This window comes from Vigna umbellata, chromosome 3, assembly GCF_029865625.1.
Source record: "Vigna umbellata cultivar VRB3 chromosome 3, Vumbellata_1.0, whole genome shotgun sequence".
Classification (NCBI taxonomy): Eukaryota; Viridiplantae; Streptophyta; class Magnoliopsida; order Fabales; family Fabaceae; genus Vigna; species Vigna umbellata.
The window spans coordinates 34,482,736-34,499,970 of record NC_142167.1 but is presented as its reverse complement, the minus strand read 5'-3'; positions in this window follow the sequence as shown (position 1 = coordinate 34,499,970).

Genomic DNA, 17,235 nt, shown 5'->3' with positions numbered 1-17,235 from the left:
ATCTTCATATGATTCATGAAAGTCAATTCCAACAAAGTTTCTTTTAAATATAATTCCTCGCACACCAACTGTTTGATAAAATACCAAAAAGAGTTTCTTGTGTTGTTTTGCGCATTTTGATGTCTCATTGAGTTATAAAAGGAAGAATTGTCATGTGTTGCACAAGTCCTTTGGGAGAACGATACTCTGAACTTACTCTATATTACTTGGAACGATTTGTTATACTTACCAAAAAGTTATCAGGTTTATGTCTATATTTTTGTATCAGACTTGTGTTACTCTGTAAAGTTTTTAGTTTTATAGTTATTTTGGATAACTATACTGTTAAAATATTTTACTAACTCTCTATGGACTGATCTATCGTATTATTATATGTGATTAATCTATGATATAGTATTATGCTATATTTTGGAATGTTAACCAATTATTCAAATTTTCTTCAAATATTTTTACTTTAATTTCTATCCAAGCATTATATATTATTCCAATACAATATTGGAATTTATTAAAGAAAATTACAAAAACTAATATTTTATTAAAAATAAAAGTGTTGTTTTTATTTATATAGATAACATCAATGTTTCCACTCTAAGTTTAGTTAGATAATATGGTATTTGATATATTATTATTAGCTTTAAAGTTTATAAGAATGAAAATAAGTTTAATTCAAATTCATAAAACAAATTTATATGGTCTAGTTTGATTACATTTATATATTATTGATTTTATACTTTGAGACTTCTAATATACTCCTCTTATATAATCTTATGCATGATATTAGATATTAGTAGTAATTAATCTAATAAAGAGTGCAACAATAAATTTAACAAACTTAGGGTAGAATTTAATACAAAACTTTAATATCATGTTAAAAAATAAATTTTAAACATCAATTTTTTAATATAATATATTAGAATATTTGTTAAAACTTATTCTAACAAAATTTATTGTTTATTGAATTTGTTATTCTATTTATTATCAATTTATCTATTAATATTTAATCTTATTTATATATATATATATATATATATATATATATATTATGTTTAAATTTTTACATTAATTATAAAATTAATTTACAAGTGAATCTCAACTTATAAATTATTTTTATAAAGTTAATTAATTTTAAAATTCATTTTAAGTATTTGAATTGTTCTTAGTTTCAACTAGCAAGTGAAGTAGAACTATTAAATATATTTAAACATACAAAATTTAAAATTTACAGATAATTTTGCAAATCTCAATTTAACCACATGAGATAAGGTTGGATTAAATTAAACAATGATTTAGTGATTAATCATTAGGTGGGAATGTATACATCTATATAGGTGCTAGAGCTCTGACAAAATAGCAAGATATCATGCGCACTAAAAAGCGATTTTAGAAGGAAAAAAAGTGCTTAGTAGATGGAGTTAGTTAAAAAATTGAAGATACTTTATCTATCATCGATCATTTACAAAAGTTGAAGCAAGATATGACGTCACTGATAGTTCAGCTTCTTCATCAACTTTTCTATGGCAAACTTAAGCGCTTTTTACTTTAAGTTGTCATCTTATAGATTACTTCTTTATTTTCTTTATTTATGGAAAAACAACACTTATTGGTTCTATCTTATAAGTACGTTTTTGCATCGCCAGCAAGAAAATATAAAACAAAAATATAGAAAACTCCAAGGTAAGAGAAAATGTAAAAAATATTTTTATTCAAACATCAAGTCTAATTAAAATTAGAGACGGAAAAGCAAGAAAACCTTTAATATAATTTCGTCCTAAAACTACTTTTCTGACTCAGTCAAGCATATTATAATTAAATTCAAGTTTACAATTACTTCTATCCATAAAGGTTTTGTTTCTCTGTTACAAAAAGTACTGTATTGAATAACATGTCCAATTTTATTATGACTTAATACTTTTTTTTGTCTCTTTTTATAAGGAAAATGTTCAAGTTCGTCCTACCTTTTTTAAAAAGTTCAATGTGGTCCCAAGTTGTGAAAAAAGTGTCCAATTAAATCCTTTTTGGTCACGGCGTTAAATATTTAACGATCCAGCTGACAGCGTGGAGTGATCTGTGCAACGTGGTTGTTTACCTTCATAACGTGGCAGTTGACGTGGCAGTGGCAGTGATTAAAAAATTCTGAGTTAGGGTTTGGGTATTCGAAATCGTGATTTGGGGTGGGAGGACGAACTTGAGCAGCGCCGTTTTTGCGAGTTGTTCTTGGTTTTCTTGTAGGTGATTCGAACTCGCGGTGTAGATTGGAGAAGCTTGATGAACGAATTGGGGTTTTGCAGATATTGCGATTCTGATTTGTGGCTTTCGAATGGAGAACCGAATTGGGTTCTGAACTCACGTCTGGGTGGTTTCAATTTGCATTTCGCGTGGTTCTTGCGGTTTGGGATTGACACTCTGCGATTTTAGGGCTCGCGTGCTGGATTGGACGAAGGTAATGAGGTGGATGATGGTGGTTCTGAGGAGAAGCAGTGGTGGCTGTTCTGGGTCGCGTTGGATCTGTGCGTGGAGGGTTTCTGCGATTAGGTATTCGCGACTCTGGGTTCTTTCGCGTGGTGCGATTTGCTGTGTTTGGTGGTTCTTCCATGACACGAAGGAGCTCGCCAAAACGGCGCTGCTCAAGGGGTTGATGGTGGTGGCACGATTTCGAATACCCAAACCCTAACTCAGAATTTTTTAATCACTGCCACTGCCACATCAACTGCCACGTTATGAAGGTAAACAACCATGTTGCACAAATTACTCCACGCTGTCAGCTGGATCGTTAAATATTTAACGTCGTGACCGAAAAAGATTTAATTGGACACTTTTTTCACAACTTGAGACCACATTGAACTTTTTAGAAAATGTAGGACAAACTTGAACATTTCTCTTATAAAGAGGGACAAAAAGGAGGTATTAAGCCTTTTATTATTAGAGATCTAAAGTAACTTATATTTATAAAAATATTTTTTTCTTTGTCTTAATATTAAAGAAGAATATTTGAATGTAAATATACATAATATTCAAAATTTTAAATAAATTAAACAGATACATATTTGTCTTTTTTCATTTACTTATATTTTAAATGTATAAGTTAGCACTGTTTAATTCTATTTTGATTCGGTTACTGAATATCATATTAATTACACATAGGTATGAATATGGCTAACAGGTAACTTTTTTAAATAAAATACGGAAACATGGATTTATAGATTATACCATATTTATTTTGAAATTCATATTATCATGATTTCTTCATTAACATTTAGCATTGAAAAAAAATTGTAATTAAATTTTTTATAATATCATTTTCAGTTTTTTTTTATTATTACAAAATATTCAATGAGTATTTAGACAAACATAAACATATATATTGTACTATATATAACCATATATATATATATATATATATATATATATATATATATTTGAATATCAAAGAAAAAAGTGAATACAAATTTTTATTTTAGATAAAAATATAATATGGGCTCACATCCATACGTCTTTTTCTATAAAATTAGAATTAGTCTTTTTGAAAATTTAAATCAATTTAATCTCATATTTTTAGAAGTGCATATATATTTAATTCTTTTATTTTAATTTTTATTAAGTTTATTTAATGTTTTAAACGTGTTTTTAATTAATATTAATATATATATATATTCAATATAAATAATTCAAATACTATTATATAATAATAAAATGTGTTTAAAAAGTTAAATAAATCTAATAAAATTTAATTAAAAGAATTAAATATATGTATGTTTAAAGTTAAAAAATTAAATTAATTCAAAGTTTCATAAACAAACTAATTATCATTTTCACTCAAAAATTAAAAATAAAAATATATTTATCCTTGTTCAGACGTTCTTAATGTACCAATTTGAAGTGAAGAAAATGGTAAGAGACTTACATCACTTAAAGTGAATTTAATTTCTACTTTCTGTAATATAAATTAAAAACAAAAAGTTGATCTTAAAAAGATCCAAAACCACACTTATAAATCCGGAACTAGTCTATTTAAGACCTTATAATTATTTTGTATGATGTAGGAAATAAAAAATAAAAAATAAAAAATATAATTTGATATACATAAATATTTTATATTTACTTGATTTATTATTATTATTAACTATTTTTAAAATATATATATATATATATATATATATATATATAAATTTAGTTTTTATTATTTATTTTTATAGGTTTAATTGCTTCCTTTGTCCCCAGTTTGGTTGAATTGTGTCAAATTCATCCTCATTTTTAAAAGAGTTTCATTGTCATCCTCACGTGGTGTAAAAGTTTCATTGTCGTCCTCACGTGGTGTAAAAGTGTCAATTGAATCCAAACATAGAAAAAATTTGTGTCAAAGTAGTCATTTTTCCTATATATCTGTGTCTTCCTTTCATACAATCAAGTACAGATATTCATTTTACCTTATACAATTTAAGGCTTTTCATAGCTCCAGAGAAGTGACATATGAAAGGAAGACACAGAGATATAGGAAAAATGACTACTTTGACACAAATTTTTTCTATGTTTGGATTCAATTGACACTTTTATACCACGTGAGGACGACAATGAAACTTTTTTAAAAATGAGGATGAATTTGACACAATTCAACCAAACTGGGGACAAAGGAAGCAATTAAACCATTTTTATAATATATATGAAATAAATATATGTATATTATGGTGGAATAGCAAGGTGGTGGCATTTCCCAGGTGACAGCTCAAATTCCACAAAGTGGCATTGTGGTCAATGAAACAATCATAAAGCTTTGAAAAAGTCAAAAAGTGTGTGTGGCAGTGTCTGTGAGCATAGTACTTCTCCTTTTCTCAGTGGAAGGAATATTGCAATATTATTATACACTAAGAATCTTCCTATGTTCACACATCCTTCAATATTATACTTAAAATACAACATATTTTGCTGGGTTTACACTAATTTTTAATTGTTTTATATATTAATTATAATATTTTATGCTTTTTAATATGTGAAGATGAATAAATAAGGTATGAAACAAAACAATAATTATATTATTCAGTTAACAAAAAAGTTTGATAATAAAGATTTGATTGAAAAATATAAAACTTTTAAATATTTAATAAATAAAAATTAAATTAAAAATACTTATATTTATGAAAAAAATTAATATTTAATTAAACTTGATGTAAATCATGTTTTTATTATTCTGTGAAATATTATATTAAAAGGTCAATTTTAAGTTTAATTTAATGCTATACATAAAATTAATTTCAAAGATAAAGTTTGTATTTATTATCATAAATTTGTCTTACTTTTTATCTATACGTGATTTTCAATACATTTTTTTTATTTATAAAGTGGCACAATACACACAAATAACAAAAGTAATAAATTTTACTAGAAATAATTTTAATATTATTTTAAAAAGTAAAATTTAAATATAACTCAATTTTATAAAATTAAATAATATTTGGATTTATAACGTAAATTTTCAATTTCTTTTGAAACAAATAATTCGAATTTAGATTTAGATTTATTAGTATGAACTACCTTTAGGTACCAATTAATTTAAAGCAATCCAGATCATATAAACTGAAATATGCTCATATTGAAATTAGAGAAATAGAAAATTGGACAACTTTAAAAAGACTAAAACTAAACATCAAAAGACTTTAAAGGAAAAAAAATTGTTTTCTTCCAAAAGTTGCATGGTGATCAAACACAGGTTCAGATTGGAATGATTTAGCAAGAAGCTAGCTGTAATCCATCTCCCAAAGTCAACCTTGTAATGTGTTTTTTTGTGATTTGAGCTCTCTATAAACGACATCATGAATAAATACACACATATATTTGAATAATACCCATTAAAATATGTAGTAGAACAAGAAGAAAAATATATTAAAGTTACTATTTGATCAAGACATTTTCAATTTTAAGTTGTTGTCAACGAAGGAAGAAATCATTATTATTTGGCTTGAGACAAAAAGTTATATTTTCTTATTACGTTTTGTTGGACGCAAACGACAAGAGAAATACTGTTCATAGGGTTTTTCAAAGGATTTTGTTTTTTTTGAACTTATTGCAAACGCGGTTTCGGCTCCTAAGTCCTATCTATTTTAGATTATGAGTTTGTTCTAATATTGTTAAAGAAAAATAAAGTTACTTCTCGTACCACATTCTCATTATTTTGTAGTTTGACCATGATTCTGAATTCGTCAATACAATTTTCTTTAAGTTTTGAGGAAAACATAACATTTCATCAAACTTAATGTACTTTTACTTTGAAACAAATGGCTTTGAAGAGTGAAAATAGACCAATTTTAAAAATTGATTGTGATTTTCCTTTTTCACAAATATGTTAGTTGTAAACTTGTTATTTATTTTGTAAATCGAATATTTTCTCAAGTTTTCTCAATTGTATGCTTGGAGTGGACCTTATATGATTTTTAAACATTTAAAAAGTTAGTTGGAAACTATGTTCTTGAAGAGTTTGATGTCGAATATTGTAGAAGTTGTCGTCATATCACCTTTAAACATCGGTTTGGAGGGGCCCTGATGTCATATGATTTTTAAACATTTCAAAAAGCCAAATGGAAGATTTTTAGACTGTTTTTTAGTCTAGAACAAATTTGGTCTCCACTAATGTAGTAAAGGGCTTACCCAAAATATCAATCCTAGGACTCGGTACAATTAAATTTAAAGTGTAGAGTTAAAGTCTTGTATTATTTACTAATTATATACTAATGCAAGTGGGGACACTAAAATTGAATTTTAAAATAAAAGAATTAAAAATTGAAATTTGTTTAAAAGGAAAATAAGGAAATAAAATATCAAGAACTAAGACCTGAACCTAAACTACATTTATGAAAAGATGTTGAATCTAACTACGCATACAAGTTAAACAATAACTAAAACTAACCTATACATGCTATGATTTAATTATGCAAGGAAACTAAAAGCAACTGGATATGGAAACTAAAAGCAACTGTATATGGAAACTAATGAAAACAATGAACAGTGAATGAAAAGGAATGGTTTATGCATATATCAGAACCAAAATTAAAGAATCAGAACAAGGAGAATTGGTTATAATAAAAAAACTAGAATCAAATTCATATAGAATTAATGTACAAAGTAGTTGATCATATTTCAGGAAGACATCCTGTGAAAATAAGCCCATTACATGGTCTTTAAAGTTCATTTTCAGAACTTAAAACAATTATCTATACTCAGTTCATCAAAACTACAATGAATTCAAATCCAATTTATGTTTTTAACGAATATCAGAAATGGAAACCTATTCTAATTGCATAAAAAAATACTTCTAAACTCTAATTCATCTCTGTAATTCATAAAGAAATCAAAACATGCAGAACAATACCTAAATTCTATTATTACAATCAAAAGCAAGATAACAATCTCAAAAGCAGAATTGAATTCATAGGTGAAGACACATTGGAGTGAAGAAAGAATACTAAGAATTCTCAGGAAGACATCCGGTTAATGTGAATCCCACTTCGGGGTATTCTAGGTCATATTTCATAACCTAATTTTGACTCTTTCCACTCATTTATCCAACCAATGTTCATTAGCATATTCATCAATCTAAAAATTCACAACCAAATTCAATAAAGCATAGAAATTCAAAAACAAAATCAAAACGTAAACCAGAATAGAACCAAAGCAAGAAATTGAATTTTATTAACATGAAAAGGAAAATTACACACTACCGAACTCACCAAACCATTCACAATCTGTCACCTTCGCAAGCCTATCGGCGAAAGCGAGCAGCCAAGAACTCTACCTCTATGAAAGCGTAAAAACCCTAACTCTAAAACTGAATGTAAAACTGTAGAGTGTAAACTATTCTGAAGGTCTGAAAAATATATTTACATGGCAGAAGCCCCTTTATATAGGGTTGAAGAAATGAAAGAGGAAAAAAGAGGAAAAAGGAAACTTGCTTATGACGCTTCATAATCGGATGACCCTCTTCACTTTGTATCCTTGCTTTCCTCTAGCCGTTTGATTCTCTCCAACGGGCAACTCTGGTCAGCTCTTCTTCTTCAAGTAGGATCGCACCAGCGAAGCTCTCCTTTCTTCATCTCATTCAAAGCCCTAGCTTCTTGGGTGCTTTTTCAAATGAATTTCTCGAGAGATAGACCCCTAAAAGCAACATCTGTTAGCCTCCAAAACGCAGAATTGAGTGTTCCTCCCTACACCACCACGGACTACTCCCTACACCTCCTCATTCCTATTTTTATCTTCAGTAAAATTTAATTATTAAGGTGAAACGGATGTGGATATCCATTTTATGACATGAAATTGGCAAGGTCTTAAACTTTTCTAAAATTAAATGCTTCATCTCTATCATTGTTCTTGTATACAATATTAAGACCTCATTCTCAGTTCTAACTTTGACAATAACTTTTTATAATTAACTTTGATGGTAACTTATTCCTTACTTTTTATTTTAATCTTCAAAATGAAGTTTAGATCCTCAAAAGAAGAACTGGGATATGATTGGCAGTTGACTTCTATTTGTCTTTTGGATATATATCTAACATGTTGCTTCACAGGTCAGTGGGTCAAAGTTCTACTACCTGAAAAATGAAGCAGTTTTGTTAGAGATGGCTCTTTTAAATTGGACACTCTCTTAAGTGATGTAGAGAGGGTTTACTCCATTAACAACCCTTGAAATTGTGCGATCCTCTGTTGTTGAAAATGTGGATTCCAACCACGTGCAAATAATACCCAGGTTTGTGGTGTGTATCTCTTAACAATGCTCTTTTTCTCAAAATTTGTTATTAAATTATACTTGACCTTCATGATCATGGACATAAGATTCGTAGCTCATCATGGCAAACATTTTTGCCAACCATTTATCCGTGTTAGAAGAACTTGTCCTTTTAATCCTTCCGTTTCCATCTTGTTTTATATTATGCTAGAGTTAAGGGCTATAAAGGTCGTATAATTATAATCATAATACGACTTCCAACCTTGTTTCATGATGCAAACATTGCATCATCATTTAATTTTTGCTAAAATTTCTTTGTATGTTTTGTGTTTAATTAGATGATTGAAGTTCATAACATATGTTGATGTTCTTGCCAAACATTGAACAAATTTATTCCATCGATGATTGTGACCAATGCCTCATCGACACTGCAGAGATTCCTGTTGGTGGCCTTCATATGGATTCTATACTCTCTGACTCATTCCTACCTTTAAAATATGTGGCATTTTCTCATTGTTTCCGAACGAATATCGACATTCGTTCAATGCAAAACGGATATGCCACATCCGTTGAGGCCTGAGCGGGTTATCTTCTTCCTCTCCACACATAGAAAACACAACTAGCAGAGAACAAAATGCAACACAAACAATATATTCCAATACATTTAAATGAAATAATACTACCAAAATTAATTTGAACCAATCTCTTGTAGCCTAAACTGCACAGTAGATGCACCCACGAATGAAGCACCACCAACGAACCACTACCGCACCACTAACACACAACCAAGGGACCAAAATGGAGAAGAAAATATTAAAGAAGTGGAAACGAATATAAAGAATAGGTTGGGAAGAAATAGATTTGAAAGAGAGAAAGTGAGAGTTGGGGGGTGAGGCTATTATGAGAGTAAAAATGAGAGTTGAGGGGTGGGGTTGGGGGGTGGGGCTGCTATGAGAGTGAAAATGAGAGGTAGAGATTTAGGATTTTCTTAAAAAAGTAAAAAGGGTAGTTTTGTAATTAAAAAAATTGGGGAGGTGTAGGGAGCAGTTGGGGTGGTGGAGGGAGTAACTCTCTACATCGTTCCACTTAGTTGGAGTCAGACAATGCAGCAGCCCATTTCCAAGTATAACTGCAGCGTCCAATGTCCAACAACATAACGTATTTCAGCCCAAAACTTTTCAATTAATTCCATTCTAGCGGCGTCTTCAAATTGCATTTAGCAGCAGCGTCCAAACAAGAATCAGCAGCAGTGGCCCAATAGTGTGCAACACCAGTCCAACCTAATTAAGCCAAGGCAATAACATCCCATTAAAATGCGCAGGCCCAAATCCAATGCAACAGAGCCCAATTTCATTCAATTTGTTCAATTCTTCAGCATGAGTTTCCAATAGTGGCTTCCAAGCAGCCCAATCTTTGCAACAACAACATTGTTAGTCCAAATTCAGCTCAATAGCTTCAATCAGCCCACGACCAACAATGTTTCAATCGAATTCTACAGAAAAATTGAATTAAAGAAGGGTAAAAACAATGAAAGAAAATAACCTATTAAAAAATATTTTTATTTTTTTTTCTAAAAAAGGAAAAAGAATCTAATTCTTTAAAAAACTAATTTTATTTGCCTAAAAAGAGAAAATTAACCAAATTTTTATTAAAGTCATATTTTTACCTTTTTACACTAAACTATTTTATTTCTAAAGAATTAAAAACTAAAGAAACCTAAGAAAAGATTTTTAACAAAGAAAAATATGCAAAAGTAGAGTGTTATCAAAGAAAATATTCTAAAAAAGTTTGATATCGAAAAATTAGGGGGGAAATATCTAATTATGTTTAAAACATTAAAGAAACAACCCAAGTGGAAATGACTTTTCTTATACCCTTTAGACGTCGAATTCTATAGAGGACGACGTCATATCTCATTGGACGTTAGATTGTAGGGTGACCAACACCATATGTTGTTTAAAACATTAAAAAATCAACACGAAAATCATTTTCTTGTACCAATTAGACATCGGGGCTCCTACAGATAAATGTCTAAGGAGATATGACATTTCCCCATATAGAATCTGACAACATATGTTGTTTAAAGAATTAAAAAAAGTAGCGCAAGAACATTTCTCGTTCATTGTTTCTTCGAGCTCTCTCTTCTCAAGCCTCTCAGCAGTTGCGACGACAAGTGTGACCACCACCAAAGGTAAGTTTTTTCTTTCATTTAATGCAAAGGCACATTGTTTGGATACCTTGGGTATAATTTTCTTTCGTTTTCACCGATTATTTTCGTGTAGGAATTGTGTTTTGAACACCTTCAAGCGGTAGTGTGAGTTTTCTTTTCTCCCTCACCGACAAAGACTCTTCCACAACGACGACGATGATTCCTTCACCATCTTTCAATTTTGTTCAAGGTTTGTTATGTATACTAAATATTGAATGAATATTTCGTATATGTGTTAGCAATTTTGAATATGGCTTGATTTGATTTGCATGTGATTTTCGCCATTATGTTTTCCATTATTTTATTTATCTTGGCCAAATTTTTTTAGGGATTTGATAAACTTTGTTTGGAGAAGTTTTTCTCACCGTTTTATTTCTTGGTTTTATTAACATGTTTGTTTCATTTAAATTTGTAGAATATTTTTACTATCAAATTTAGTTGTATTGATGATGTTTGATTAGTTATTAAGTGATTGATTAAATTGTTTTTTTAGTTTATATAAGTAAGTTGATTAATTTAGATTTATTAGATGTTGTAGTTTAAATAATTTTAGTTTTTTAAAGATTTATTATAATTTTAGTTTAACATTGGACGAACCTTTGTTTCCATTTGAGATTTAGTACAAATGATTAAACTTTTAATTGTTTGTATTAAATCCCGAATTATCTGATCAAACAGTTTGGAAAAATTATTTTTCATAATTTGCTCTAATGTGTACATTGAAGTTTATGCATAAATTTGATAAAATTTCAGTTGAGACCATTTTTTGTGTTATTCTCCAGATGCATACTTGATTGTGATCATAAGTGATCATTTTTATTTCGTGTACTTCAAAGATTAATGTGAAAAGCTGCCAAAATTTTATCAAATTTATGATGTTAGACTTCTTCATATATGTGTTAGCAAATTATGAAAATTATTTTTTTAATAGGTACAGTCTCACCTTGTGAGAGTTATAAAAAACTAAAATTGATGGAGTATGTTACGAATATAGTATGGATCGAAGTTCGATGTATGAACGTTGCATCAGTGAAGAGTATGAAAAGGGGTCGAGTTCTTTCAATATGCTAAAAAACATGCAATATATGTGAACAAGACATATTTTTGTCCTTGTGTTCCTTGTCTTAATCAAATACATTAGAACTTGGGCAACAAACGTGATCATTTATTCATCTTCAGTATAGAAAGGAATTATATAATTTGAACTTGGTATAGAAAAGTATTACACAAGCCTACAATGTCACGAGGAGCAAATTATGTGGACGAATGAATGAGTGATCATTTAGATGACATGATACATGATATAGGTGATTTTTTTTTTGAAAAAACTCATTTATATGATTCTCTTAAATTCGATTTAGATGAAGAGATGTACATAGGATGTTCCAACTTTACACGACTATTAACAACTTTGAGATTGTTAAGTTTAAAAGCAAGGAATGAATAGTATATATAAAATTTTCACAGAATTGTTGGAGTTGTTGAAGGAGATGCTTCCAGAAAATAACATGTTACCTATCCATAATTACGGGACAGAGAAAATTCTATGTCTAATGAGTTTGAAATAGCAAAAGATATATGCATGCCCCAATGATTGTGTATTGTACAAAGACGAGTTTGCTTCACTGAAGACATGTCCAACATGTAGTTTATTGCGGTTTAAAAAGAAAGTTGATGAATATAGTGGTGATGAAGACATAAATGGTCCACATGCTAAGGTTGATGAAATATTGCTCGACAAACCTTCCTCAGTGTTCTCTATTTGTATATTTTTATGTTTTATTGTATACGCTTTTAGCTTGCATGGAGCATAAGTCACTATAAATACTCAACTCCACCATTGTATTTTCACTTTTGAGATGAATGAGAATTATATTTATGAAACCAGAATTATTTCTCCTTGAAAGTCAAGGCTAGAGAATCCTAGAGATCCTCCTTTAGCCACCTTCCAAGCACACCCCTTCACTTTCATTTCTCCCTTTTCCATTTATGCTTCCATGCTAATCTATCTCCTCCATGCAACACCTATTCGCCAATCCATATGAGACCTTTCGCGCTCGTGTGTCAGCAGATTCAGCCACGTCTTCATTGAGCTGTCTCACGTTTTCTCTCGAGCCACATATCATATTTCCTTCTCCCGTAACCACATCAATAATCCACAACTTCATTTTGCTCTCGAGAATTCATCTTCACAGAACACTCTTCATTCGCGTCTTCGAAGGTAGTTTCACTTTCTCGCTGCTTCTTGATAGTTCCTTATTCTCGAGTTTATTTCTTTATTCACCGAGCTCGTCCAACACTGTACAATATCTTCCGCTAGGGTTTCCCTCATTTCATCTTTCCTTCATTTTCACCGATTAAACCTCCTTTGTACCGATTTGATTCACTTTTCACCGATTGAAAACCTTTTTCCACAGTTTAATCTTCAATTTACACCAATTAATCGGTCCAGATTAGGGTTTATCCATCATCTAGGGTTTCTATGAGTTCGATCTCACTTTTGATTTGTTCGTTCTCTATTTATTATTTTTCTTTCGTGTTTAGAGTTTCTACTATGTTCCTTCGAGTCCATGCTCTATCTAGAGTGTTCTTCAACATTTCTGCGACATCGTTCATTGGAGAAAGCTTCGAGGAGACCTTCGAATCCAGCTTGTGTCGCGCGTTCGGTCCTCTCCTTTGAGCCTTCATCCACAAGGGTGGTGTGGTACTACCTATAATACCTAGATTAAAACGATTGTTTGTCATTCAAGAAGATGCAAATAACCTAAAATGATACGTTGATGGAAGAAAGTGTGATAATCTTCTTCGACACCCAACTAATTCTCCACAATGAAAGAAGATTGATGAAACATTTCCAGAATTTGGTGCAATCTAAGAAACTTAAGACTTGAATTTGCTACAAATGGTATGAATCCTTATGAGAACTTAAGTAACAAACATAGTTCATGGCCAATTTTGTTGATGATTTACAATCAATCTCCTTTATTATGCTTGAAGAGAAAATATATGATGATATTGGTGTTGAGATATGCCAAATATTCTATTAAAGGATATTAGGCAATCAAATATTGTGTTAGTTATAATTTAGATATTATTATAATTTGTGGAGATTTGTGTACCTGTCATTCCTTTAATAGATAAAGAATTATAGGATCCTTGTATGTATATATATGGTACTCTACTCTTTGAAATAATACATCATAATTATTCTTTAAGCCTTTTATTAATCGAGCCCTAGATAACTTGGAAATGAAATTGATATGTACCTAAAGCCATTGATCAATGATTTGAGAATGTTGTGGAAAGAAGGCGTCAATGTGTTCGATTCATATTCTCAAGAAACTTTTGGTTTGCGTACAATGTTATTTTGCACCATAAATTATTTTCCAACATATGGAAACTTGGGTAGTACAGTGTTAAAGGTTATTTTGCATGTCCATTTGTGAGGAAAACATAAGTTATATTCAATTGAAGTATGGTCAAAAAACTCTATATGTATACGAGACATAAAAGATTCTTTCATCAAAATCATCCTTACCGTAGAATGGAAAAAGCTTTTAATGAAAGTCTTGAGGATGAAGTTGTGTCAAGACCCTGCAATGGTGAAGAAGTATAGAATTAGGTGAAAAACATTAACATTATGTTCGGAAAATATCAAAAGAATAAGACCATTGTGAAAAAACGATCAATATTGTTTAATCTTTCATACTAATCTAAACTTAATATATGACATTGTATAAATGTGATGCACATTGAAAAATATGTATGTGATAGTGTTATCGAGATTTTACTAAACGTAAAAGGAAAGACAAAAGGTGAGTAAAAACACGACAAGATTTGGTTGACATGTGCATTCGTTTTGAGTTACATCCACAATCATTTAGAAGACGCACCTACTTATCCCTAACCTGTCACACTCTTTCTAGAAAAGAAAAAAAAATTGTAAATGTTTAAGCATTATGTTATTCTTTAAATATTAGTAGTTTTATTTCTATGCAAAATTTAAAGTTAGTTGGTTTAAAGTCTCACGACTGTCCTGTGTTGATGCAACAACTTTTACCAATAGTTATTCTAGCCTTACTTGCTTCTGTTGGATATGCTTTAACATGTTTGAGTATGTTTTTTAATGTCATTTGAAAAAAAGTTATTGATCCTCGAGTGTTAGATGATTTGGCAAATGAGATCATCAAACTATTGTGTCAATTGGAAATGTATTTTTCACCTTCATTTTTTGTATTATGGTTCTTTTGATAATTCGTCTAGTGAGGAAAATTTGATTATGTTGGCCGATTTTCTTGAGATAAATGTATCTAATTGAGAGATACATAAAGATCTTAAAAGGATATGTCAAAAAATTAATTTTGATCAAAAGTTTCAGTTATAGACTGATAGAGTGTATATATCTTACATAAACAATACATAGTCTCTTTCCAACCAAATACATCTAAAGTTAACCCTTGAAAATGCACAATAACAAGAATAACTCCAATAAAGAATTTTGAATAAAAAAAAAACATATTACCAATATATTTACCTCTGTTACCTTTGAAAAAGTCACCGATAGTGAGACCAAAACTTTCACAAGCTACATCATTAATATTTTTCTTAATCTAACCAACATCGTCAAAACACGTGTATATGAGAATTATTTCTCTCAAATATAGTGGTTATATAAAAAGATTTTAAAATAAGAATATGATACATATCATTATCTGTATGCTTCGTAGAAGAATTACCTATTAATTTTACATGTTCTCTAATAGTGTGTATAGAAGTTTGTAATACAACACTTTGTTGGGAATGAAATATTTTGTTAAAATTTATTATAATTTTTTATCTTTCAAACCATCTAAATAGTATAAATTACAACCAGTTAATCAAATGATTTTCAAAATAAAAAACTTCCTGAAAACTTAATAAAAATAATCAAATGAGTCCGCAAATTCACAAAAATGTCACTACAAATCCATAAAAATATTGTGAATAATTTAATGATAACAAGATTTATATTTTTTTCTCTATTAAGATCAAATAATAAAAAGTAAGTTATATTTGTGTAACTTCTAAAATAAAATATTAAATAAATTAAGAGTATTGACATCTTCACCTTTTAAGGTATTGTGGAAATTTTGTAAGATTTGATAAATTATTGTGTTGGTTGAGCTTTGTTCTCGTGGACGATCTTCTTAGGAATTAGTCTATCAAGTGTGCGGACCCTTGGGCCCAAGAATGAGTGAGTACAGAAATTATTCCGTCAATAAAATAATTTGTTTAATATAATTTTTATATATTTATGTGAGTTATTTATATTCTCTCAAGTACGCTTCCATGTATGTTTTTAATTTGATTATTTTCAAACATGTATTTTTGTATAACAATGGGTTAATTTGCATACATTCAGAATACGTATTTCAAAATGAGTATTTAAAAAAACCACTTATTATAAAAAAGAATTTATCACTAAAAAAAAGTAGGAACGGCTTATTTTTAAAATACGTAGATTACACATACGGAAAAGGTAGTAGACGTATATTAATTATTATTATTATTATTATTTTAAAATTACAAAAAGAACTCACCCTACAATTAAAAGGAGATAGTTTTTAAATGTACACTTAATTTAGCTTTTATATGTAGACTTAAATTTTAAATAAATCTAAATAAATCTTAAACTGCAATAATTAAAAATAAAAGTCAGTTGATAGATATGATTTATGTATTTTTTTTTCAAATGTTTTTTCTTAAAATGTTTATACACACAATAAATATATTAAGTTTACAAATAAATAAAAAAATACATATAATTTGATACTATATTACTTTTTTTCACAATACATTTTAACATGTATATATGAATTCATTTTTAATAATAAATTTTAATAACCATATAAAAATTATACATATAATATATATATATATATATATATATATATATATATATATAGATAAATATGCAATATTTAAAACATTTAAAAATAATACGTTTAATGAATATACGATATTTAATCATACGATATCCAAAAGCATTATTGAAACAACTTTTATACTATAGAATCATTTTACTTTATATATTTATAAAAAATTGCATTAATAGCCTTAAATGGTAAATTTGTTGCATTTCTTATGAAAAATAGATGAAAAAACACAATTAATGAGTTGGATTGTGTTTTTGGAAATTTTTCATAAAATTTTGTATGATGAATGAATGATTTGTTAAGTAATTTTTTAAATGATAAAATTTTGTATAATGAATTAATGATTTGTCAAGTAACTTTTTAAAGAAGAATGTCTTACATAATCTCAAGTTATATGAAAG